The sequence below is a fragment of the Myotis nattereri genome (genome assembly GCF_964212035.1).
Source record: "Myotis nattereri genome assembly, chromosome: 5".
Classification (NCBI taxonomy): Eukaryota; Metazoa; Chordata; class Mammalia; order Chiroptera; family Vespertilionidae; genus Myotis; species Myotis nattereri.
In genome coordinates, this window is record NC_138080.1 from 2,924,479 (window position 1) to 2,949,073 (window position 24,595).

General features: G+C 54.6%; 1 protein-coding gene across 1 annotated transcript in view; it reads left to right on the plus strand.

Moving 5' to 3' along the window:
• The window catches only part of SYNPO2 (synaptopodin 2), a gene marked incomplete at both ends in the record, with an annotated part of 141,072 nt that overhangs the window by 111,530 nt on the left and 4,947 nt on the right, over positions 1 to 24,595 (plus strand). The window lies entirely within an intron of this gene.

The following is a 24,595-nucleotide window of genomic DNA, read 5'->3' on the forward strand; positions in this document are numbered from 1 at the left end:
TGAAGCGATGGTTTGCAGTGTTACTTGCGTCCCCGGAATGCTTAGCGAGTCCTCCACTTACTTAATTTCAAAGCCGCCTCCCACTGTGGGTCCAAGGAGCACCATAGGGTCAATGAGTCGAACACCCAACTCAGATGGACCGCAGCCAGTTCGATCCTGTTTGCGCACTTAAATCCGGGGCACCCCCCATAGCCGCGTGCCGTGATATTAAGCAAGCAGGTCCTCAGGGTGCGTGTGTTAGCGGAGACAGGCAGTGGTCAGTGACCAGCGTGACCACCCACCTGCGCCCAGCCCAGCTCCCGGGCGAAGGGCTCGAGTCACCAGCACATGCCGACGGCGGTTTCTTTTTGAAGTAGTGTTTTATCTCTGTTACTAGTGTTTAGGGGTAAGGAATGTACCGAGGGCAGGACCAGCTCCGGTCCGCACCTCGGCCACCTGGGCGAACTGCGGAGGAGTCCTGGGACTGTTGGCAGGTGCAGCGTTGGTTTGGGTGAGAGAGAGGGCCCTGGTCACTGCTGAGCAGGGAGGTGTATTCGCTTCCTTGCCAGGTGTCGGACACACATGGAGACGGGATGGGGGGGAGGGTGGCGGAGAGTGATCACCGCCCTTCGCCAGCGATTCCCACCGCCCCCATCACCCCTGGGGTTTGCTGGGGTGGAGGCCGGCTGTGGAGGAAGGTAGGCAGATGGGCGGGCCTCGGAGGCAGGTCCACGTGACAGGCGTCTTCCAGAGACCACGTGACTGGAGAGAGGGTGCTGGTGGCGCAGCAGGCCTGGTGTGTGGAGGCCGGAGGGTGAGTGCACCCCGAGATCAGCACCATTTCGCAGTGACCTCACCGCCTTCTTTTCCCTGTGTTTCTTTGGCTTTTTTTTGGACAACTCCTCCTCCCACTGTGCCTTGCGGCTCTAATCTCGCACCTTCACATTATGATTTACCTCTGACGGACCAGGAGGATTCCGACAAGGTTACCTTGAGGGTAGGGATTGCTCACACCCTGCCCTCGCCCAGCTGGCCGCGGAGTCGGCCACGTGACTGACAGGAACCCGAAGACCTTGCTCATAGCTATTTTAAGTCCGAGGCTGAGCAACGTTGGAAAGTATTCAGCGTGAATTCAGGTAGATCACAGAGCACTTTTGGCGGCTCTGGGGGGAACATCACCCCACATGGGGGGGCGGGGGGGGAGACGCGGTAGAGACGCTCGGGAAGACGTGTCTGGGTGCAGGGACGAGGCCCCACTGTGACCCGCGAGGACGTCTGCGCGCCTTTGCTCTGCTGTCACTCCGCCCGCTCTCTTTCCCACCATCCTATTAAAATGTTACTTTCTTCTTCACCTGCTCAATGTACGTTTTTCAACATCTTCCCTCTCTGAGCTGCTCTGACCTGTGCTATTTCTCGGACATTTCTCTGATAATGCTCCCCAAACATCTGCATTTCCTTTATTTCTTATTGATTTCAGAGAGGGAGGGAGAGAGAAACGTCAGTGATGAGAGAGAATCAGGGATCGGCTGCCTCCTGCACGCCCCCTACTGGGGATCCATCCCACAACCGGGCACGGAATGTGACCCCCTGGCTCACAGGTGGGCATGTCCATTTCCCCGTAAAACTGCAAGCCTTGGGTGTTTCTGAGACACAGCACCCAGAGGAGACCTACGTCAGCTGCGAACAGGAGGCCCGTCTCCTGCCTTCCCTCTGGGACACCTCCCGGGCCTTTGGGGGCAGTGTACGCAGAGGCTGCAAACACAGGTACAGTCGGGCTCTCGCGTGCCCTGTGGGAAACCAGTGAGCAGAGGAATGCAGGCTGAAGGAGGGTGCGATCTGCCCTTTACAGAACGCTGCCGTCTGCGTTTCTTCTTCCCTGCACAGGAAGTCTGGTGAATGCTGTGCATTTTGCATTCTTTCCTAATAGAACAACCAAAAAAGGCTGCTTAGGGCCGAGCCGGCGAGGAGATGGTTTTAGCCCTCGCATTCCTCACATAGCGTGCAGAGAACGGCGTGAGTCAGCGGGAGGATCATGGGCTACCAGGCAGTCAACTGGAGATCCTCCCTCACGGGTAGCCGGTGTCTGAAGTCCGCCCAGGTGCCCAGGGGCCTGCGGTTTGCAGGCAGGAGAAGTGCCCTTGGTCCACTTGCTGTTGGACAGGTGGTGACCTTAGCAGAGCCCTTTTTGGGGTCCATGACTAACACCACACGAGCCTAACTAGGACTGTCATGGCTCCCAAAAAGCTTCTGAGGCACATGCCAGGCAGGTGGGCAGGGCAGCCCAGCTCCCCCTGGCCCTGGGCATCGTGCCATCTGGGTGGCACCTGTCCCACCCGGGGAAGAGGCCCACTACCTGTCCCGCAGGTGGGCAGTGCGAGCCAGAGGCCAAGCCTGCTCCCTGGAACCAGAGAGGCACCCTCTGCCTTTTCTCCCGACCAGGGCCCCTGGGAGCCTGCCTGTGGGGTAAGTGGCCGGGGAGCCGTGGCCAGGGCGCCAGCAGGGCAGGGGGAGACCGAGGGTGCAGGGGCTCAGCTTCCCTCCCCGGCACCCTCTGCCGCCTGGGTGGTGGTGGCTGGTGGTGGCGGCAGGTGTGGGCTGTGCTGGCCGGTTGCGGGCTTGGAGCAGGCAGCTTGTGTTAGTTTGGGCACCTTGCCTCTCCTCTGGCCCTTTGAGCTGAGTGTAGGTGCGGCTCCTGCAAATCAGCATTTCACCGTCAGCACCACAGTGCCCGTGACCGACTGGGCGCCTGTGATGTGAGGTACCTGTGTGCCCACCCCCAGGAGCACACACGCAATCACAGGCCCTGCAGTGTCAGTGCGAGGTGACCACAGCGCTGAATCCCCCAGGACCCTACGTGAACCCCTCTTCACAGGTTCCCACACCGCCTCAAGCCTCCCTTCCAGCCGCCACGCTCGAACCCCGGGTGTCCCGGTCTCATGGGGGGAGGGGGGCAGGTTAGCACAGAGCTGGGGAGATGGGAGCTGAGGACTGCCACTCTGATCTCCGCACAGTTACGATTTTATTTCTGATATGTCAACTACAGGCATGTTTTTGTTCCGAGAGAGGGAAGAACGCACCGTGTCTGCACTGTGACTGTTCACTGACGGTATAACCCGCACACTTTTAGGAATATGCTTAATCACTCGCATCTGGGCTGTCCTCCCAGAGCACGTGCAAGTCTGTACTTTAAAATATATCCAGCGTGATCGTTCTTGGTAGCATCTCCCTCATTTAACCGTCACAAGACGCCCTCACTGTGCCCGTAGGAAGAGCAGCCCGCGTGACAAGTGGCGTGAACGTGAGCCAGGCTCCGTCATGCCTGGAGCGTGGGGCCCTTGTGGGCGCGGTGGGTACGCGGACAGTGTCTGCTCCCGCAGCCTCAGGTCCGGCTGCTCGCAAGTCACGTCTGAGATGTCGGAACCAGGGGTCCACATTGAAGGGGGACCCTGCCCTGGCTGGGTTCTCGGTGGGAATCCTTGGAGGTCGCTTTGCTGTGACCCCCGTCCCGGTCCCTGACTCCGGAACTGTCAGTGACGCCTCTGAGCACACAAGGCCCGCAGCCCTAGGTCCCAGGTGGTCTCTTCCCCGCAGAGGGCCCAGCCGGTTCCGTCCTCAGGCACCTGCCCGCACGGCTGGGACCCTGGCATGGGCGGGCAGGGCTCAGGGGACCGCCACCAAGAACGATTGTTCTCTGAAAAGCTAAATGCTCACGCCGCTCCCAGAGGGGAGCCCTGGGCTGCGAGCCTGCTCCCTGAAGTCAGGGCTGTTGAGTGTGTGCTGAAAGTTGTTAAGAGTTCATGAGAAACACAGGCACATTCTGAGACCCCAACTCTATTCCCAGAGACACTGACCCTGCGGGTCCCCTGGCTGCCCCTAAGCATGGACTCTGGGGACGCAGACCCAGCCGCTCCAGAGCCGCAGAGCCAGCAGCCGGCGTTCTGGGAAGTTCTCTGACTTCCCACCAGAGCTGGCCGAGGGCCGGCGCCAGCCTGGAGGTTCCCACGGGGCCAGACACCAGGCGGATTTGCCGAGAGCGGCCCATCTCTGTTCCCCTTTCCGATTGACTTGTTGAAGTGTGAAACCCGGGGCTGTCCTATGGGGCGTGGGGAACAACAGAGACAGCGTCTGGGGGGCCCGTAGCAGAACCCCCTCTCCTTGCTGTCATCAGGGACACTTTCTTCAATTTTCAAAAAGTCACGCCTCCACGGTTTGCACATTTGTACACTACGTTCCTGTTCGGCACTTGGAAATCACAGACCTTACTGCTCAGAGGCAGCCAGATGCAGAGAAGTTTAATTAAACATTTTATACCACAGCCTGCCTGGCCTGTCTCAACTCCTGGCTCCAAGGCTGGCCGGCTGGCGAGGTGGGTCTCAGGGTTAAGGAGAGCCGGTGAGGCTTCCTGGGCTCCTGTCATTTAAGTGACTTTCTGTTTTGACACATGGGATTTCTTAGCTTTTTTCCTTTACTTTCTTGGTTCTGAATGTTGGCCATGTTCTTGGTGTGTTCACCTAAAGCACGTGCTTATGACGTGAAGTACACACTCAGGTCCCCAATGAAATCAACCCCCGGGACCCACGGCCCAGCCCCCCGCCCCCCCCCCACCTGCACGCCCCCCCCTTGCTGGTGAGAACAAGGTTCAAGGTCACGAGAACCTTTGAACACACCACGGAGACACCTGCTCCCCTGGCCCTGCTGGGAGCCTCTTGGGAACTGTTGATGATTTGTTCTTGAAAAAACAACAAAGGGTCGCAATTGGCTCTGAGTTGAAAAGGCAGCCAGTCGAGCAGGGAGAAGGGAGCAGGGAGAAGGGAGAAGGGAGCAGGGAGCAGGCCAATAGGAAGCAGCACAGTGCTCTGTTTTGGTGCTTCCTCGGGGGGCACGGTAGGAGTCCGGGGCCCTTGGTGTCTTCGCCTGGTGGCCTGGTGTGACATCTCTCGCCAAGGCCACCCGCAGGCCCCGGCAGCACTGAGGTCTAAGCCGGGGGGGTGGGGGGATCCCCAGCATCACCTCTGCCCCCGGCAGCACAGCGTGCAAGACGTACCGAAGTTGTGCGGATGGCAGCACCCTGAGCACAGACGGCGGGCCCGGGACTGTGCGAGGATCTCCCGTAGATTCTCTCTTTTTATTGACGGATAACGGACGTAGCATAGCTCAGGGGTACAACACAGTGATTCGATGCTGTACACATTGGGAAATGATCGCACGTTCAGTGTGACCCCCATGAGCCTCCACCACGGTCACCCCACATAGTTACAGGGTTTTTCCTGTGATGAGAATGGTTAACACCTACTCTTAGCAGCTTTCAAACACACGATGCAGAAAAAAAAAAAGAAAACAAATAACGATGCGCAGCATAATCAGTGGCGGTCGCAGGACTCCCTTCTGTGATCGCTGAGGTCGGCACCTTGGACCCCTGCACCCAGCCCCCCCACCCCACCCCAGCCACCCCCTCTGGCCACCTGCGTGGATGCTGCTTTAATCAGCCGTCCTCCAGGACAGGTACCACACTATCCCCGCTTTTAGATCTCGGGGTTCTCAGGCACAGAGAGGCTGACTAACCTGCCCGGGACCCCACAGAGCTTAGCAGTGGTTCCCGCGCTCTCCACCGGCTCCCTTCCGGGTTCACTGCTCCTGGGAGACACTGACTAAACGCCCTGGAGGTGGGTGCCCCAGGTGAGAGACACTAGCGATTGGTGGAGAAGGCGCATGGGAGCAGTAACAGCCTCCCTTTAGGGGACCTGCCTGTCGGAGGCCGCAGGGGAGGGGACCTGCCCATTGGAGGTCCCAGGGGAGGGGACCTGCCCGTCGGAGGCCACGGGGAGGGGACCTGCCCATTAGCCACCACAGCGCACCTGTCTGAGAAATGACCATCTACATCAAAGGTAGACACTGACTAAACGCCCTGGGGTTGGGTGCCCCAGGTGAGAGACACTTGTAAGGGAGGGGGAGGGGCGGTGCTTAGGGCTCAGTCAGCGGTAGGGACGCCTGAAATGGTGCGGTCACTGCTTAGAGACACCGCACGTGCCTGTTGGAGCCTCACGCCTGCAGCTGCCTGCATGGTGTGGCACACCAGGCGGTCTAGGGAGAAAGCCCTCACGTCCAGTAACAATAACGTGAGAAATGTTCCCCCCAATTTTTAAGTTAAAACAGAAGTGGTTTGATTAGGGGAAGCCCAAGGTAAACACCGTGGGCTGAGGTGACAGCTGGCAGGAAGGCTCCTGGAGTGCCAAGAGGCAAACTGCCTGAGCAGAGGCCAGGCCGCCTCTCCCGGCCTCATCCCCTGGCTGGAAGGGGGGACAGTGACAGGTGTCACTCTGGAGTCATGAGGACGCACTGAATCAGTGCGCTGTGTTCAGGGGCGCCTGGCCCACAGCGAGCCTTCCGGATGTCCGCCGTGGGGGTCGCTGTAAAGGGCACGAGATAGAAAACAGCTGCGGCTCCACACTCCCAGGAGCAGCACAGACACAACAGCGATATGGGCTCTGTGGTCTCTGCTGCTGGGAGCCCAGGGGGAGGGCCCAAAATCTAAACTGGAGGAGTGAGCTGTGCTAATGGAGGAGTGTGCGTGATGATGGAGCAGTGTGCGTGCTGATGGAGCAGTGTGTGTGCTGATGGAGCAGTGTGTGTGCTGATGGAGCAGTGTGTGTGATGATGGAGCAGTGTGAGCGCTGATGGAGCAGTGTGTGTGATGATGGAGCAGCGTGGGCGCTGATGGAGCAGCGTGGGCGCTGATGGAGCAGTGTGGGCGCTGATGGAGCAGTGTGTGTGCTGATGGGGCAGTGTGTGTGCTGATGGGGCAGTGTGAGCGCTGATGGAGCAGTGTGGGCGCTGATGGAGCAGTGTGGGTGCTGATGGAGCAGTGTGTGTGCTGATGGAGCAGTGTGTGTGCTGATGGAGCAGTGTGAGCGCTGATGGAGCAGTGTGTGTGCTGATGGAGCAGTGTGTGTGCTGATGGAGCAGTGTGTGTGCTGATGGAGCAGTGTGTGTGCTGATGGAGCAGTGTGAGCGCTGATGGAGCAGTGTGTGCTGATGGGGCAGTGTGGGCGCTGATGGAGCAGTGTGTGTGCTGATGGGGCAGTGTGGGCGCTGATGGAGCAGTGTGTGTGCTGATGGAGCAGTGTGGGCGCTGATGGAGCAGTGTGTGTGCTGATGGGGCAGTGTGAGCGCTGATGGAGCAGTGTGTGTGCTGATGGGGCAGTGTGGGCGCTGATGGAGCAGTGTGTGTGCTGATGGGGCAGTGTGTGTGCTGATGGAGCAGTGTGGGCGCTGATGGAGCAGTGTGTGTGCTGATGGAGCAGTGTGTGTGCCGATGGAGCAGTGTGTGTGCCGATGGAGCAGTGTGTGTGCCGATGGGGCAGTGTGTGTGCCGATGGAGCAGTGTGTGTGCTGATGGGGCAGTGTGTGTGCTGATGGGGCAGTGTGTGTGCTGATGGAGCAGTGTGAGCGCTGATGGGGCAGTGTGAGTGCTGATGGAGCAGTGTGGGCGCTGATGGAGCAGTGTGAGCGCTGATGGGGCAGTGTGAGTGCTGATGGGGCAGTGTGGGCGCTGATGGAGCAGTGTGGGCGCTGATGGGGCAGTGTGAGCGCTGATGGAGCAGTGTGTGTGCTGATGGAGCAGTGTGGGTGCTGATAGAGCAGTGTGTGCGCTGATGGAGCAGTGTGTGCGCTGATGGAGCAGTGTGGGTGCTGATGGAGCAGTGTGGGTGCTGATGGAGCAGTGTGGGTGCTGATGGAGCAGTGTGGGTGCTGATCGAGCAGTGTGTGTGCTGATGTAGCAGTGTGAGCGCTGATGGGGCAGTGTGAGTGCTGATGGAGCAGTGTGTGCTGATGGAGCAGTGTGGGCGCTGATGGAGCAGTGTGAGCGCTGATGGAGCAGTGTGGGCGCTGATAGAGCAGTGTGTGCGCTGATGGAGCAGTGTGTGTGCTGATGGAGCAGTGTGTGCGCTGATGGAGCAGTGTGTGTGCTGATGGAGCAGTGTGAGCGCTGATGGAGCAGTGTGTGCGCTGATGGAGCAGTGTGGGCGCTGATGGAGCAGTGTGAGCGCTGATGGAGCAGTGTGTGCGCTGATGGAGCAGTGTGTGTGCTGATGGAGCAGTGTGTGTGCTGATGGAGCAGTGTGTGCGCTGATGGAGCAGTGTGTGTGCTGATGGAGCAGTGTGAGTGCTGATGGAGCAGTGTGTGTGCTGATGGAGCAGTGTGGGTGCTGATGGAGCAGTGTGTGCGCTGATGGAGCAGTGTGTGCGCTGATGGAGCAGTGTGAGCGCTGATGGGGCAGTGTGAGTGCTGATGGAGCAGTGTGTGCTGATGGAGCAGTGTGGGCGCTGATGGAGCAGTGTGAGTGCTGATGGAGCAGTGTGTGTGCTGATGGAGCAGTGTGTGTGCTGATGGAGCAGTGTGTGCGCTGATGGAGCAGTGTGTGCGCTGATGGAGCAGTGTGAGCGCTGATGGAGCAGTGTGTGCGCTGATGGAGCAGTGTGTGTGCTGATGGAGCAGTGTGTGCGCTGATGGAGCAGTGTGTGCGCTGATGGAGCAGTGTGAGCGCTGATGGAGCAGTGTGAGCGCTGATGGAGCAGTGTGGGTGCTGATGGAGCAGTGTGTGCGCTGATGGAGCAGTGTGAGTGCTGATGGAGCAGTGTGAGTGCTGATGGGGCAGTGTGTGTGCTGATGGAGCAGTGTGTGTGCTGATGGAGCAGTGTGAGCGCTGATGGAGCAGTGTGTGTGCTGATGGAGCAGTGTGTGTGCTGATGGAGCAGTGTGGGTGCTGATGGAGCAGTGTGGGTGCTGATGGAGCAGTGTGTGTGCTGATGGAGCAGTGTGTGCGCTGATGGAGCAGTGTGTGTGCTGATGGAGCAGTGTGGGTGCTGATGGAGCAGTGTGTGTGCTGATCGAGCAGTGTGTGTGCTGATGTAGCAGTGTGAGCGCTGATGGGGCAGTGTGAGTGCTGATGGAGCAGTGTGTGCTGATGGAGCAGTGTGGGCGCTGATGGAGCAGTGTGAGCGCTGATGGAGCAGTGTGTGTGCTGATGGAGCAGTGTGTGCGCTGATGGAGCAGTGTGTGCGCTGATGGAGCAGTGTGTGTGCTGATGGAGCAGTGTGAGCGCTGATGGAGCAGTGTGTGCGCTGATGGAGCAGTGTGGGTGCTGATGGAGCAGTGTGTGCGCTGATGGAGCAGTGTGTGCGCTGATGGAGCAGTGTGAGCGCTGATGGGGCAGTGTGAGTGCTGATGGGGCAGTGTGTGCTGATGGAGCAGTGTGGGCGCTGATGGAGCAGTGTGTGCGCTGATGGAGCAGTGTGGGTGCTGATGGAGCAGTGTGTGTGCTGATCGAGCAGTGTGTGTGCTGATGTAGCAGTGTGAGCGCTGATGGGGCAGTGTGAGTGCTGATGGAGCAGTGTGTGCTGATGGAGCAGTGTGGGCGCTGATGGAGCAGTGTGAGCGCTGATGGAGCAGTGTGTGTGCTGATGGAGCAGTGTGTGCGCTGATGGAGCAGTGTGTGCGCTGATGGAGCAGTGTGTGCGCTGATGGAGCAGTGTGGGTGCTGATGGAGCAGTGTGAGCGCTGATGGAGCAGTGTGTGCGCTGATGGAGCAGTGTGTGCGCTGATGGAGCAGTGTGTGCGCTGATGGAGCAGTGTGGGTGCTGATGGAGCAGTGTGAGTGCTGATGGGGCAGTGTGTGCTGATGTAGCAGTGTGGGTGCTGATGGAGCAGTGTGTGCGCTGATGGAGCAGTGTGTGCGCTGATGGAGCAGTGTGTGTGCTGATGGAGCAGTGTGAGTGCTGATGGAGCAGTGTGGGTGCTGATGGAGCAGTGTGGGTGCTGATGGAGCAGTGTGGGCGCTGATGGAGCAGTGTGTGCGCTGATGGAGCAGTGTGGGCGCTGATGGAGCAGTGTGTGCGCTGATGGAGCAGTGTGTGCGCTGATGGAGCAGTGTGAGCGCTGATGGAGCAGTGTGTGCGCTGATGGAGCAGTGTGGGTGCTGATGGAGCAGTGTGTGCGCTGATGGAGCAGTGTGTGCGCTGATGGAGCAGTGTGAGCGCTGATGGGGCAGTGTGAGTGCTGATGGGGCAGTGTGTGCTGATGGAGCAGTGTGGGCGCTGATGGAGCAGTGTGAGTGCTGATGGAGCAGTGTGGGTGCCGATGGAGCAGTGTGGGTGCTGATGGAGCAGTGTGAGTGCTGATGGAGCAGTGTGGGTGCTGATGGAGCAGTGCCCGCGTTAATTTCCTATTGACCTAGGGAGTGTGCCACTGGGATCGCTGCCTCTTCTGTCCTACTTCACCCTCACTGATGCCTTCTGGGTCCCTGTGCCTCTATTGCTCTCTGCTCGGCCTGCTGCCAAGTTTTTATCCTTTGTCGTCATCTGCTATCTTGGCATTTCGTTGTTGGAGGGTTTTACAAAGAGGAGACCAGCATTTAAAAAGTTTGGTTCTTTATATTTTTTAAAGAGAAACCCAACGTCAGCTGTGGTCAATTCGAAGCACCAATGTGAACTCAAACAAGCGCAGTGCCCGGGAAATGCCCTGTGGACTCTCTCGGGGAAAGGCTGGGGTGAGATGTATTCTCAGGACCCGAGAGTGGACGCTTCTAGGGGCCTCTCCAGGGAAGTGGGGCCTGGCAGGGCGGCCAGTCCCCAGGCTCTGAGGCCGCGGCAGACAGCTGCTCCCATCCCTCTTCCCGCCACTGTCCCAGGACAAAGGGTCAGCACAGGCCTCTGCAGGGTAACCGATCCCCTTGCCCCAGAAGTGGGATCAGTTTCCAAAAGCAGAAGGAGTGAACCCCGGGCCTGCAAACCCCAGCGCCCTGCCAGCAGCGCAAAGCAGTTCTCAGAGGCTGAGCGCTGGTGCAGGGAGGAGCCTAAAATTCCAGCCGCCTTTCCAACCCCGGGGGACTTTTGTGGGTTTTCTGGAACTTCTAGAATCCTCTGAGTCAGAAGCAGAAGTCAGGACTGATCTTGAAGAGAAAAAAGCCAAACAAGCCGAGAATCTGAAAAATTTTCTCTGATCCAAAAATTGCTTTTATTTCAAAAACAATTAAATTGATTTCATTCAGCTTTTTTCTTTTGTGACATTTAATCACATTTCTTTTTCCTTGAAAAGTAAAAAAGCAACTATGTCCCGTTCTTGCATGGCAGACCCCTTAGCCCTCCCCCTGCCCCCTGAACATTTAAAAAAAAAGTTCACAAAACCGTCCTCTAACGCTAAAAAGTCGGTCAGTAATAGGCTGACTGTATAATAAGGTGTTCATTTAAAGCGTCCTATCGGTCCTTCCACAATTCAGGTGTTGTTTCCCCTCATCACCCAGAGCGTATTGATGGCCCAACTGCTTGTTGGTACTCACCAGGAAGTGCCAACCATGGACTTCCCTGTAAACCCGTGAGGGGCTGCACAGAGTTGGAATCCTACCTCATGAAATAGCCAGCGGACTGCCACAACCCATTTGGGTGGCGTTGCCGAAATAAGCAGCAAAGCAAAATACGTCACTCAGGACTTTCGATTTTAATTTAATTTTACACTTGGATTCACCAAGTACCCGGATTTCCTGCGGCACAGACCTTAGCTTTTACACACTAGCGCCTTCACAGCGCTCCCATGCAGCTGCCCAACGTCTGTTCCCCAGGAAAAGTCCGGCCCGCTGCCCCAGCTTAGCATTTCGGGTTCGGTAGGTCCAGGTGGAATACACTCCTGGAGACTGTGATGCTAGCAGGCTGGGAAACACATTTTGAAAAATACTTTCCTAACACAAACACCACTTGGGTCCGCTTCCTGCTTTCAGCCTGTAGGAAGTTTTCCAGTTCACCCCTTTGTCTTGGAAATGCGCCCCTTTAGCTGTCTGAGCGCCATGGGCGGCTTTACTCCCCATGTCCACTAGATGGCAGCAAACGCCGTCCCCTCAGGCAGGGCTTCCTGCAGCCCTCCCAGACGCTGACACAGAATTTAAGTGGAACACTGTTTGTTTCTCATTGATTTCTTTTTAAAAAATCTTTATTGTTGTGGGTATTACAGATGTCCCCTTCTTCCCCCTGGTTGCTCCCCTCCACCCAGTTCCCGCCCTGCCCCAGGCCTTCACCACCCTACTGTCTGTATCCATAGGTGAGATCTTCAGTTAATCTCTTTCCCCCTCTCCTTCCCCCTTCCCCCTGATATTCCTGTCTGTTCCATGCTTCCATGCCTTTGATTCTGTTTTATTCACCAGTTTATTTTGTTCATTAGATTTCTTGTTCATTTATTTTGATTTTTAGATTCAATTGTTGATAGATATTTATTGCCATTTTATTGTTCATATTTTTTATTTCTTCTTCTTCTTCTTCTTCTTCTTCTTCTTCTTCTTCTTCTTCCTCCTCCTCCTCCTCCTCCTCCTCCTCCTCTTCCTCCTCCTCCTCCTTTTTCTCCTCCTTCTTCTTTAAGAACACCCTTCAACATCTCATGCAATGCTGGTTTGGTGGTGATGAACTCCTTTAGCTTTTCCTTGTCTGTGAAGCTCTTTATCTGACCTTCAATTCTGAATGATAGCTTTGCTGGGTAGAGTAATCTTGGCTGTAGGTCCTTGCTATTCATCACTTTGAATATTTCTTGCCACTCCCTTCTGGCCTGCATAGTTTCTGTTGAGAAATCAGCTGACAGTCATATGGGCACTCCCTTGTAGGCAACTAACTGCTTTCCTCTTGCTGCTTTTAAGATTCTCTCTTTGTCTTTTGCCCTTGGCATTTGCGTTATGATGTGTCTTGGTGTGGGCCTCTTTGGGTTCATCTTGTTTGGGACTCTCTGTGCTTCCTTTTCTTGTAAGTCTATTTCTTCACCAGGTAGGGGAATTTTTCTGTCATTATTTCTTCAAATAGGTTTTCAATATCTTGCTCTCTCTCTCCTCCTTCTGGAACCCCCAGAATGAGAATGTTGGTGTGCTTGAAGTTGTCCCAGAGGCTCCTTTTTCCAGCTTCATATTTTTGGATTCTCTTTTCTTTTTGCTCTTCTGATTGGGTGTTTTTTGCTTCCTCGCATTCAAAATCCCTGATTTGATTTTTGGACTCCTCTATTGTTGAATCCCTATAAATTGTTCTTTATTTCAGTTAGTGTATTCTTCATTTCTGACTGGTCCTTTTTCATGTCTTTGACATTCTCACTAAGATCGTGAAAGTTTCATGTAGATCCTTGAGTAACCTTATAACCATGGTTTTGAACTCTGTATTTAGTAGTTTGCTTCCTTCCATTTCTTTCACTTGTGACATGTTTCTTTGTCTCCACAGTTTGGCTGCTTCCCTGTGTTTGTTTCTATGTATCAGGTAGAGCGGCGATGTCTCCTGGAATTGGTAGAGTGGCCTTGTGTAGCAGGTGTCCTGTAGGGCCCAGCAGCTCAGCCTCCCAGTTTCACTGATTCCTTAAACAGAAGAATACAGAAGCCTCCAGATGTGATTTCATCTGACCCCCTGCTTCTAATCTAGGCAGAGAATAAATATTTCTAGGAGCAGAATGATATGAATTTGATCATCCGGAGGAGGGACTGGACCAAGTTCCTCATCTCTGGGAAAGGGAGAGATTCATGACTTTTCATGGTGGGAGGACAATTGAGTCTGTTATCACCCGTCACAGATGTTCTCAGTAATAACTAACTTAAACCTCTCTGGCATGAATCAGGACATTCCTATCTTGTGATCTAGGCTAACGGAGACTTTTGACGCACTTTGAATGCTGATTAGCTTTTAAAAATGAAAACAGATATGGTTGTAGAGTTTTCAAAACTAGAAAGAAGCGCATACACTTTATGGGTCACAGGGGAGGAGCCCAACGTTTTTGTCGAACCTGAAGAGTGAGGTGATGGAGTGATGGGGTGGACAGACAGGCACAGAGAGGGTGGGGCCATGTGGCAGGAACCCCCACCGAGGGGCAGCTCGATCCAAACGGAGCGTTGTTTTCAGACCTTTGACACACTCACGTTTATTTCTGAAACAGGATGGTGATGTCCGGAGGTCTGGAACACGAGATACATGTCCTGTATACTTCCCAGTGGAGGAGAAACAACTATAAGAAAATTGGGGAGCTGGATATTTGAGGATGAGAGAGTAAAGGTCTCTATTGGTGAAAAAGAAGGAGTTAGAACTAAAGAATGGAATTGCAAGATGGTGAATTTCAGTTTAACTTAACCTAACACATCTGTGGGGAAGAGAAGGAGAAGGACTTAAGCAGTGGTTCTCAACCTTGGCTGCACATTAGAATCACCTGGGAATCTTTTTAAAATCCTGATTTCTGGGCCTCATCCTCCGGAAATTCTGTTTCTTTGTGATGGGGTGGGGCCACAACATTAGTAACAAAGAAACAATTTCCGGAGGCTGAGGCCCAGAAATCAGGATTTTAAAAAGATTCCCAGGTGATTCTAATGTGCAGCCAAGGTTGAGAACCACTGCCCTAGGGCGAGGTAGGCATTGGGCCTGTAGTGCTGTGGAGCATAACTTCTGGAACCTTCTGCCTGTCCTTTCTCCTGAGTCACTGGCTCTTCGTCCTGTGCTGTCAGATGCAGGTTCTGTTTATAAAATTACGTCACGTGAATTGTGCATTCACACAGAAAGCAAACTTTTACAAATAAGAACCATTTATCAATCGTGTTCTTCGCCGCCACTGTTCAGCCGGTTTTGCTGTCATTTGGCTGTGCTCTGAGACTTCTGTAATGCTCGACCCAGCACTGTGAGCCATGCCCAAGGTCAAGCCCTGCCTTGGGAACGGGGCGTAACTGTTTATCAGTGTGTCCTGGGACACACCGCATGGCCAGGCTTCATTTTTTCTCAGCTTGACTTCATTTAAAAAAAAAAAAAAAAAGTACTGGCCTAGAGCAGTCGGCAAACTCATTAGTCAACAGAGCCAAATATCAACAGTACAACGATTGAAATTTCTTTTGAGAGCCCAATTTTTTAAACTTAAACTATATAGGTATGTACATTGTTATTAACTTAATTAGGGTCCTCCTAAGGCTTAGGAAGAGCCACAGTCAAGGGGCCAAAGAGCCACATTTGGCTCACGAGACGCAGTTTGCCAACCACGGGCCTAGACTGACCTGAATTTAGCAGCTTGTTATATCGTCACAGTAGCATTTCATCCGGGACTATCTGACCCACAGTGATAAACTGTAGGAGAGTCTCCTTCAGAACCTTGAAAGAACTGAGAGAGATCATGCCTCCCAGGTAGGACACACACCAAACGTCTAGCCTGGGTCACCACGTGCGAGATTCCAGGTGGTCTAGCCTCAGTCACCACGTGTGAGATTCCAGGTTGTCTGGCCTGGGTCACCACGTGTGAGAGTCCAGGTGGTCTAGCCTAGGTCACCACGTGTGAGATTCCAGGTGGTCTAGCCTGGGTCACCACGTGTGAGATTCCAGGTGGTCTAGCCTAGGTCACCACGTGTGAGATTCCAGGTGGTCTAGCCTCAGTCACCACGTGTGAGATTCCAGGTGGTCTAGCCTCAGTCACCACGTGTGAGATTCCAGGTGGTCTAGCCTCAGTCACCACGTGTGAGATTCCAGGTGGTCTAGCCTAGGTCACCACGTGTGAGAGTCCAGGTGGTCTAGCCTCAGTCACCACGTGTGAGATTCCAGGTGGTCTAGCCTAGGTCACCACGTGTGAGATTCCAGGTGGTCTAGCCTCAGTCACCACGTGTGAGATTCCAGGTGGTCTAGCCTGGGTCACCACGTGTGAGATTCCAGGTGGTCTAGCCTGGGTCACCACGTGTGAGATTCCAGGTGGTCTAGCCTGGGTCACCACGTGTGAGATTCCAGGTGGTCTAGCCTCAGTCACCACGTGTGAGATTCCAGGTGGTCTAGCCTCAGTCACCACGTGTGAGATTCCAGGTGGTCTAGCCTCAGTCACCACGTGTGGGATTCCAGGTGGTCTAGCCTAGGTCACCACGTGTGGGATTCCAGGTGGTCTAGCCTAGGTCACCACGTGTGAGAGTCCAGGTGGTCTAGCCTAGGTCACCACGTGTGAGAGTCCAGGTGGTCTAGCCTAGGTCACCACGTGTGAGAGTCCAGGTGGTCTAGCCTAGGTCACCACGTGTGAGAGTCCAGGTGGTCTAGCCTCAGTCACCACGTGTGAGATTCCAGGTGGTCTAGCCTAGGTCACCACGTGTGAGAGTCCAGGTGGTCTAGCCTCAGTCACCACGTGTGGGATTCCAGGTGGTCTAGCCTAGGTCACCACGTGTGAGATTCCAGGTGGTCTAGCCTAGGTCACCACGTGTGGGATTCCAGGTGGTCTAGCCTAGGTCACCACGTGTGAGATTCCAGGTGGTCTAGCCTCAGTCACCACATGTGGGATTCCAGGTGGTCTAGCCTAGGTCACCACGTGTGAGATTCCAGGTGGTCTAGCCTAGGTCACCACGTGTGGGATTCCAGGTGGTCTAGCCTAGGTCACCACGTGTGAGAGTCCAGGTGGTCTAGCCTAGGTCACCACGTGTGAGAGTCCAGGTGGTCTAGCCTAGGTCACCACGTGTGAGAGTCCAGGTGGTCTAGCCTAGGTCACCACGTGTGAGAGTCCAGGTGGTCTAGCCTCAGTCACCACGTGTGAGATTCCAGGTGGTCTAGCCTAGGTCACCACGTGTGAGAGTCCAGGTGGTCTAGCCTCAGTCACCACGTGTGAGATTCCAGGTGGTCTAGCCTAGGTCACCACGTGTGAGGTTCCAGGTGGTCTAGCCTGGGTCACCACGTGTGAGGTTCCAGGTGGTCTAGCCTGGGTCACCACGTGTGAGATTCCAGGTGGTCTAGCCTCAGTCACCACGTGTGAGATTCCAGGTGGTCTAGCCTCAGTCACCACGTGTGAGATTCCAGGTGGTCTAGCCTGGGTCACCACGTGTGAGATTCCAGGTGGTCTAGCCTCAGTCACCACGTGTGAGATTCCAGGTGGTCTAGCCTGGGTCACCACGTGTGAGATTCCAGGTGGTCTAGCCTGGGTCACCACTTGTGAGATTCCAGGTGGTAAATGGCCGTCTGGGATAAGCTCTAGACATTTCCTTTCCCACGCCTGCCCAGCGTGATTTTTTAAGGATAGATGCTTAACAAGTGCAGACATGTGTGTTATGGAGGGTCTCTTCACAGCATTGTAATGGCCCGCCTGGGCCCAGAGCCTGAGCTGCAGCTCAGTGGCATGAATCAGATGCCCTGGACATCCACGGTGGCTTTGCGGCTGCCGCCGAGGGGAGCACGGGCTGCCAAGGGTGCCGCTGCCACGCTCCCCTGCAGGGTTTTAGCTGTTTAGTTGGGTGTTTATTACAGTTTCCGTTCAGCACGACTCCGCATTAGTTTCAGGTGAGCAGCACGTGGTGACCTAGGCTAGACCACCTGGACTCTCACACGTGGTGAGTGAGCTGGGATAGACCTGCCTGAGGTGACAAAGTGTTCCCTCCGGTAGGTTAAGTGCCCAAGTGCTTGCTTCTCTCTTTTTAATTGGTTTTAGAGAGAGAGAAACATCATGTTGTTGTTCCACGTATGGATGCCTCACTCATTGGTTGCTTCTTGTAAGTGCCCTGACTGGGATCCGAATCTGAAACCTTGGCGTATCAGCAGGATGCTGCAGCCAGCTGAGCCACCCAGCCAGCGCCTGCCCAGGCATCTTCCAAATGAATCCCTGCTTCCTGTTTTGAAGAAACGTGCCTGGGACGCTTCTGATAGAAAATGTTTCTAAGTTTCCCAGTTTTCCTTGAAAAGCAGACACCCTCATGACTATCGTTGCTTTAATCTAGTTTCCTGCTTCAATCTATTACCCCCTCTCTGGCGCCCCCTGCCCCCACTGGTCTTTTCTCTATTCCAGAAAAATGGCCGTTCAAATCCCACTTTACGATGTTCCTGTGTCTCTAAGATGAAATGAGCCCAGCCAGTGTGGCTCAGTGGTTGAGCCTCGACCTATGAACCAGGAAATCACAGATGGGTTCCCGGTCAGGGCACATGCCTGGGTTTCAGGACCCCAGTGTGGGGCGTGCAGGAGGCAGCTGATCAATGATTCTCTCTGTATTGATGTTTCTGTCTCTCCCTCTCCCTTCCTCTCTATGAGATCAATTAAAAGAAAAAGAAATAATAAGGTGTTTATTTAAAAAAGAAATAAAATGAAATGAATACATGGAGTTTTTGTGTAAATTCCCTCAAATGAGAAAGATGTCATTAATAGAAAAGTTACCAGTTGGACCCGGGGTGTGATAAGGCAATTAAACAAAATCTTTCCTGCTCTGTGCTTAAGAAAACAATTTGGTGGCGATTTCCCAGATGGAAAGTTATATTTTTTATTCCTAATTTTAAACATCACTCCAAGGGCATGTTTTTTTGACAAAGGAAACATAAATATGGTTTGGTAATAAATCTCAAAAATTTCCCAAGAACAGTATGTTAAACATTTTCCCTAGGGCTCAAGATATGAATCAAGGGATCTATTTAATCAGCTTTAAAAACGTAATGGACAGAAAAACAGTGACAAAGATGGAATAAGTCATTCTCCTCACATTGCACTCTCCTCCTCCTTGAGAAAGAATGTTACCCTGTGCTGTGTCCTTGTGCTACTAGACCAGAGGGGTCCTCACCTGCCCGCCTCCAACCAATTAGCGTGGACAATTGGTTTGCAGACAATAAAATAGAGATTTAGCCTGGACGGTGTGGCTCAGTGATTGAGCATCGACCTACAAACCAGGAGGTCACGGTTCGATTCCCCATCAGGGCACATGCATGGGTTTTCAGCTCAATCTCCAGTGTGAGGTGTGCAGGAGGCAGCTGATCCATGATTCCCTCTCATCATTGATGTCTCTCTCTCTCTCTCTCTCTCTCTCTCTCTCTCTCTCTCTCTCCTTCTCCCTCTCCCCTCCTCTCTGAAATCAATAAAAATATATTAATTAAAAAATAATAGAGGTTTATTAGTTGAGGACATGGCACCGAGCCCAGAGTCCCAGGTGAGCTGGTGCTCAGGGGCCTGGCCCCCGAGGGGGTGGGGACAGGGAGAAAACTCACTCCTCGAGGGACTAAGGGAGCGGTGTGGGCTCTACTGACGGGTGGGCCAGGGGAGGGGGTGGGTGGTCATCGCACAGCCCTGATGTCAGCCGGGCGTCCTTCCGTCTGGTTTCGTGAGCTTGTGGTCCGTAGGGTCCTCCAGGCCCATGGGCCTGGGGCTGAGACGCCTGAAGCCCAGATGCCTTTCACCTCACGGGAACTCTGCTTCTGCGTCAGCAGCCCCGGCGTGTCCTGGAGTCGGCGCGGTGCTGAGCGATGGGAGGTCCGCGGCTCGATGGTTGAGGAGGGGTGTGGGGGACAGAGAGGAGAGGGCCGCGCTGCAGACATGGGGTTAGCTCTGCGTGGCCGGAGTGGTGTCTCTGTCAGCGCGCTCTGGTTGGCCAGTTTTAATGCCATCGGGATGCGGCAGGGGCTTTCCTACAGCCCCGCCCGGGGGCCTGGGCTGCTCCGGCGCGAAGGCCCAGGCAGTGGTCAGGCAGCGCACAGACGTGTCGTAAGAATCCTTGTCCCCAACACCTTCCCTGATGCATCTCCTCTGAGCCGAAGCCTTTCTGCCGGGGGACGGGCTGGCTGCAGGGCCACGGGTCCCTTGCAGCACATCGCGCAGGGAATGCCCCGACTGACCGGACGTTCGCACGTCTGTCTGAGTCAGACCGACAGCATATGCGGAGCAAGAGAGGGAGGCTCTGCACGGGACAGTTTTTCCGCTTCTTTCTTGCATTAGAAATTAAGGAGGGGCAGAGGCAGGGTACGTGGAGGTGGAGGGCGGGGCCAGGATGGAGTACAGCATGGGTAACAAGAGAGGGGATCGCTTCTGGGGTTTCACAGGTGTGTTCCCTGCCTACACAGTTGTGTTCCCTGTCTGCACAGCTGTGTTCCCTGTCTGCACAACTGTGTTCCCTGCCTACACAGTTGTGTTCCCTGTCTGCACAGCTGTGTTCCCTGTCTGCACAGCTGTGTTCCCTGCCTACACAGCTGTGTTCCCTGTCTGCACAGCTGCGTTCCCTGTCTGCACAGCTGTGGTCCCTGCCTGCACAGCTGTGGTCCCTGCCTGCACAGCTGTGTTCCCTGCCTGCACAGCTGTGTTCCCTGTCTGCACAGCTGTGTTCCCTGCCTGCACAGCTGTGTTCTCTGCCTACACAGCTGCGTTCCCTGTCTGCACAGCTGTGTTCCCTGTCTGCACAGCTGTGTTCCCTGTCTGCACAGCTGCGTTCCCTGTCTGCACAGCTGCGTTCCCTGTCTGCACAGCTGTGTTCCCTGCCTGCACAGCTGTGTTCTCTGCCTACACAGCTGCGTTCCCTGTCTGCACAGCTGTGTTCCCTGTCTGCACAGCTGTGTTCCCTGTCTGCACAGCTGCGTTCCCTGTCTGCACAGCTGCGTTCCCTGTCTGCACAGCTGTGTTCCCTGTCTGCACAGCTGTGTTCCCTGCCTGCACAGCTGTGTTCTCTGCCTACACAGCTGTGTTCCCTGTCTGCACAGCTGTGTTCCCTGCCTGCACAACTGTGTTCCCTGCCTACACAGCTGTGTTCCCTGCCTGCACAGCTGTGTTCCCTGCCTGCACAGCTGTGTTACCTGCCTACACAGTTGTGTTCCCTTTCTGCACAGCTGTGTTCCCTGCCTGCAGAGCTGTGTTCCCTGCCTGCACAGCTGTGTTCCCTGTCTGCACAGCTGTGTTCCCTGCCTGCACAGTTGTGTTCCCTTTCTGCACAGCTGTGTTCCCTGTCTGCACAGCTGTGTTCCCTGTCTGCACAGCTGTGTTCCCTGCCTGCACAGCTGTGTTCCCTGTCTGCACAGCTGTGTTCCCTGTCTGCACAGCTGTGTTCCCTGCCTGCACAGCTGTGTTCCCTGTCTGCACAGCTGTGTTCCCTGTCTGCACAGCTGTGTTCCCTGTCTGGACAGCTGTGTTCCCTACCTACACAGCTGTGTTCCCTGTAGCACAGCTGTGTTCCCTGCCTGCACAGCTGTGTTCCCTGCCTGCACAACTGTGTTCCCTGCCTACACAGTTGTGTTCCCTGTCTACACAGCTGTGTTCCCTGTCTGCACAGCTGTGTTCCCTGCCTAAACAGTTGTGTTCCCTGCCTGCACAGCTGTGTTCCCTGTCTGCACAGCTGTGTTCCCTGTCTGCACAGCTGTGTTCCCTGCCTGCACAGCTGTGTTCCCTGTCTGCACAGCTGTGTTCCCTGCCTGCACAGCTGTGTTCCCTGCCTGCACAGCTGTGTTCCCTGTCTGCACAGCTGTGTTCCCAGCCTACACAGCAGCGTTCCCTGCATGCAGAGCTGTGTTCCCTGCCTGCACAGCTGTGTTCCCTGCCTGCACAGCTGTGTTCCCTGCCTGCACAGCTGTGTTTCCTGCCTGCACAGCTGTGTTCCTTGCCTGCACAGCTGTGTTCTCTGCCTGCACAGCTGTGGTCCCTGTCTGCACAGCTGTGTTCCCTGTCTGCACAGCTGTGGTCCCTGCCTGCACAGCTGTGGTCCCTGCCTGCACAGCTGTGTTCCCTGTCTGCACAGCGGTGTTCCCTGTCTGCACAGCTGTGTTCCCTGCCTGCACAGCTGTGTTCTCTGCCTACACAGTTGTGTTCCCTGTCTACACAGCTGTGTTCCCTGTCTGCACAGCTGTGTTCCCTGTCTGCACAGCTGTGTTCCCTGTCTGGACAGCTGTGTTCCCTGCCTACACAGCTGCGTTCCCTGCCTGCACAGCTGTGTTCTCTGCCTACACAGTTGTGTTCCCTGTCTGCACAGCTGCGTTCCCTGTCTGCACAGCTGTGTTCCCTGCCTGCACAGCTGTGTTACCTGTCTGCACAGCGGCGTTCCCTGTCTGCACAGCTGTGTTCCCTGCCTGCGCAACTGTGTTCCCTGCCTACACAGCTGTGTTCCCTGCCTGCACAACTGTGTTCCCTGCCTACACAGTTGTGTTCCCTGTCTGCACAGCTGTGTTCCCTGTCTGCACAGCTGTGTTCCCTGCCTAAACAGTTGTGTTCCCTGCCTGGACAGCTGTGTTCCCTGTCTGCACAGCTGTGTTCCCTGTCTGCACAGCTGTGTTCCCTGCCTGCACAGCTGTGTTCCCTGTCTGCACAGCTGTGTTCCCTGCCTACACAGTTGTGTTCCCTGTCTGCACAGCTGTGTTCCCTGTATGCACAGCTGTGTTCCCTCTCTGCACAGCTGTGTTCCCTGCCTACACTGTTGTGTTCCCTGTCTGCACAGCTGCGTTCCCTGTCTGCACAGCTGTGTTCCCTGCCTACACAGCAGCGTTCCCTGTGTGCACAGCTGTGTTCCCTGTCTGCACAACTGTGTTCCCTGCCTACACAGTTGTGTTCCCTGTCTGCACAGCTGTGTTCCCTGTCTGCACAACTGTGTTCCCTGCCTACACAGTTGTGTTCCCTGCCTGCACAGCTGTGTTCAGTCTGCACAACTGTGTTCCCTGTCTGCACAGCTGTGTTCCCTGTCTGCACAGCTGTGTTCCCTGTCTGCACAGCTGTGTTCCCTGCCTGCACAGTTGTGTTCCCTGTCTGCACAGCGGTGTTCCCTGTCTGCACAGCTGTGTTCCCTCTCTGCACAGCTGTCTTCCCTGCCTACACAGTTGTGTTCCCTGTCTGCACAGCTGCGTTCCCTGTCTGCACAGCTGTGTTCCCTGCCTACACAGCAGCGTTCCCTGCCTGCACAGCTGTGTTCCCTGCCTACACAGCAGTGTTCCCTGCATGCACAGCTGTGTTCCCTGCCTGCACAGAGGCCATTAGCAGGGCTGGCTCAAAACCTTTCCCTAAGGAAGCTGTGGGCCTGGGGCGTGACTGCCCACCAGGACCTGCCGGGTTAGGAACTTATGATTTTTGGCATCACCCCGTCTGCATCCATAGGTAGTAGGCACATTATCTATGAAAAGCTGTTCTTTTCTCCTCTCTCTTCTTTTCGGGGCAGATGCAGGTTCACAGTGACTCTTCTTTGTGCGGGAGGGTGGGAGGGGAAGGTGGCCTGGGTGTTTTAGGAAAGGTATTTAGGATATTAGGGACAGCTAGCACCGAATTCATGTCGAGAAAGGTACTTTAAGTGGCTTTATAATCTATACTAATAAAAGGGTAATATGCTAATTAGAGCTGACATCTTCCAGACATCCTTCTGGACAAAGCCACAGTGGCAGGGGCCAAGGCAGAGTGGTTAGGGGCAATTAGGCAGGCAGGCAGGTGAGCGGTTGGGAGCCAGTGGTCCCGGATTGCGAGAGGGATGTCCGACTGTCAGTTTAGGCCTGATCCCACAGTTGGACATCCCCCAAGGGGTCCTGGATTGGAGAGGGTGCAGGCCGGGCTGAGGGACCCCTCTCCCATGCAAAAATTTCATGCACCAGGCCTCTAGTTTATCATATAAGGTACATAAGCATTAATTTTATACTAATCATGACATTCTCCTTTATTAAGTGATGACATGTGCCAGACACTGACATTTCTCTCTACAGAAACCCCCACAAGGTCAAAGATTCATTTACTTCATGGGATCAACATCCTTTGTTTATGGTGAAAATTATGTTTTCTCTATAGCAACTGATGAAATTAGAATTTCTTACATTTTTTTTTTTCTGTGGTGGGATCTCAATGACCTTTATTGTTTAAGTCTTTTAGAGAGAAACATGATTAGAAGGTTTTATTTTTATGTTCTAATCAATTAAAGTAGACTTTTACAAGAAATATACTGACGGAAGGCTTTTCCCCTGAATTACAGGCGAGCATACTGGTGGTTCCAAGGATGACCTGGAACGGGGCCCCATGAACACTCCACTCGCAGCTGTGTCTTAGAGTCTGGCACCTCCTTGTGAGGGTAAAAATGGCTGTGGAGGGATTTCTCTCCATTAACAGATTTGATGCCTTTACATACAATTCTATCCTCTATGGCAGCGGTTCTCAACCTGTGGGTCGCAACCCCTTTGGCAGTCGAACGACCCTTTCACAGGGGTCGCCTACGACCATCGGAAAACACATATATAATTACATAGTGTTTTTGTGATTAATCACTATGCTTTAATTATGTTCAATGTGTAACAATGAAATTGGGGGTCACCACAACATGAGGAAGTGTATTAAAGAGTCACAGCATTAGGAAGGTTGAGAACCACTGCTCTATGGCTTCGATTCCTCAGTTTCCCTGTGCAAACACAGCCTCGCTGTGTGGCCTGGTAAATTAGTAAGGGCCATGCCTCAGTTTCCTTATGTGGGAGACGGGGAGTGTAGGGTTGTTAAGGGGGTTAACAGGGAAGAAGTGCTTAGAACTGGAACCAGCAGGTGGTAAAAAAGCTGTGCATTTTACTGTTGTCCTTGCCTCTGAGGTGAAAGGGACCCCAGACGCATGCGTGCTGAGTCCCTCAATCCGGCTCCCTGACCTCAAGTGACCGGGTTATTTTTATGATGTTAGAGCCGCAGGTTCAAGGGCAGGTGGAAGCCTGCGTCTGGCCTGCTGGAGCCGGCCGCAGTGAGGTCAGCGCGTGCTTCTGGCCAGCCCTGCCCCCGCCTGGTGCTGTGGCCCCGGCTCCTATCTGGGCCGCCCCAGGTGCCAACCCCACTTCAAAGCAAGGCCCCTCCTATTTTTATCCCGTGGGCAGCCCGCCGGGCGCTGCCTCTTGAACCAAAGGTCTCTGGCTCCTCACAACCACAGGATAATCGCTGTCCTGGTGCCCT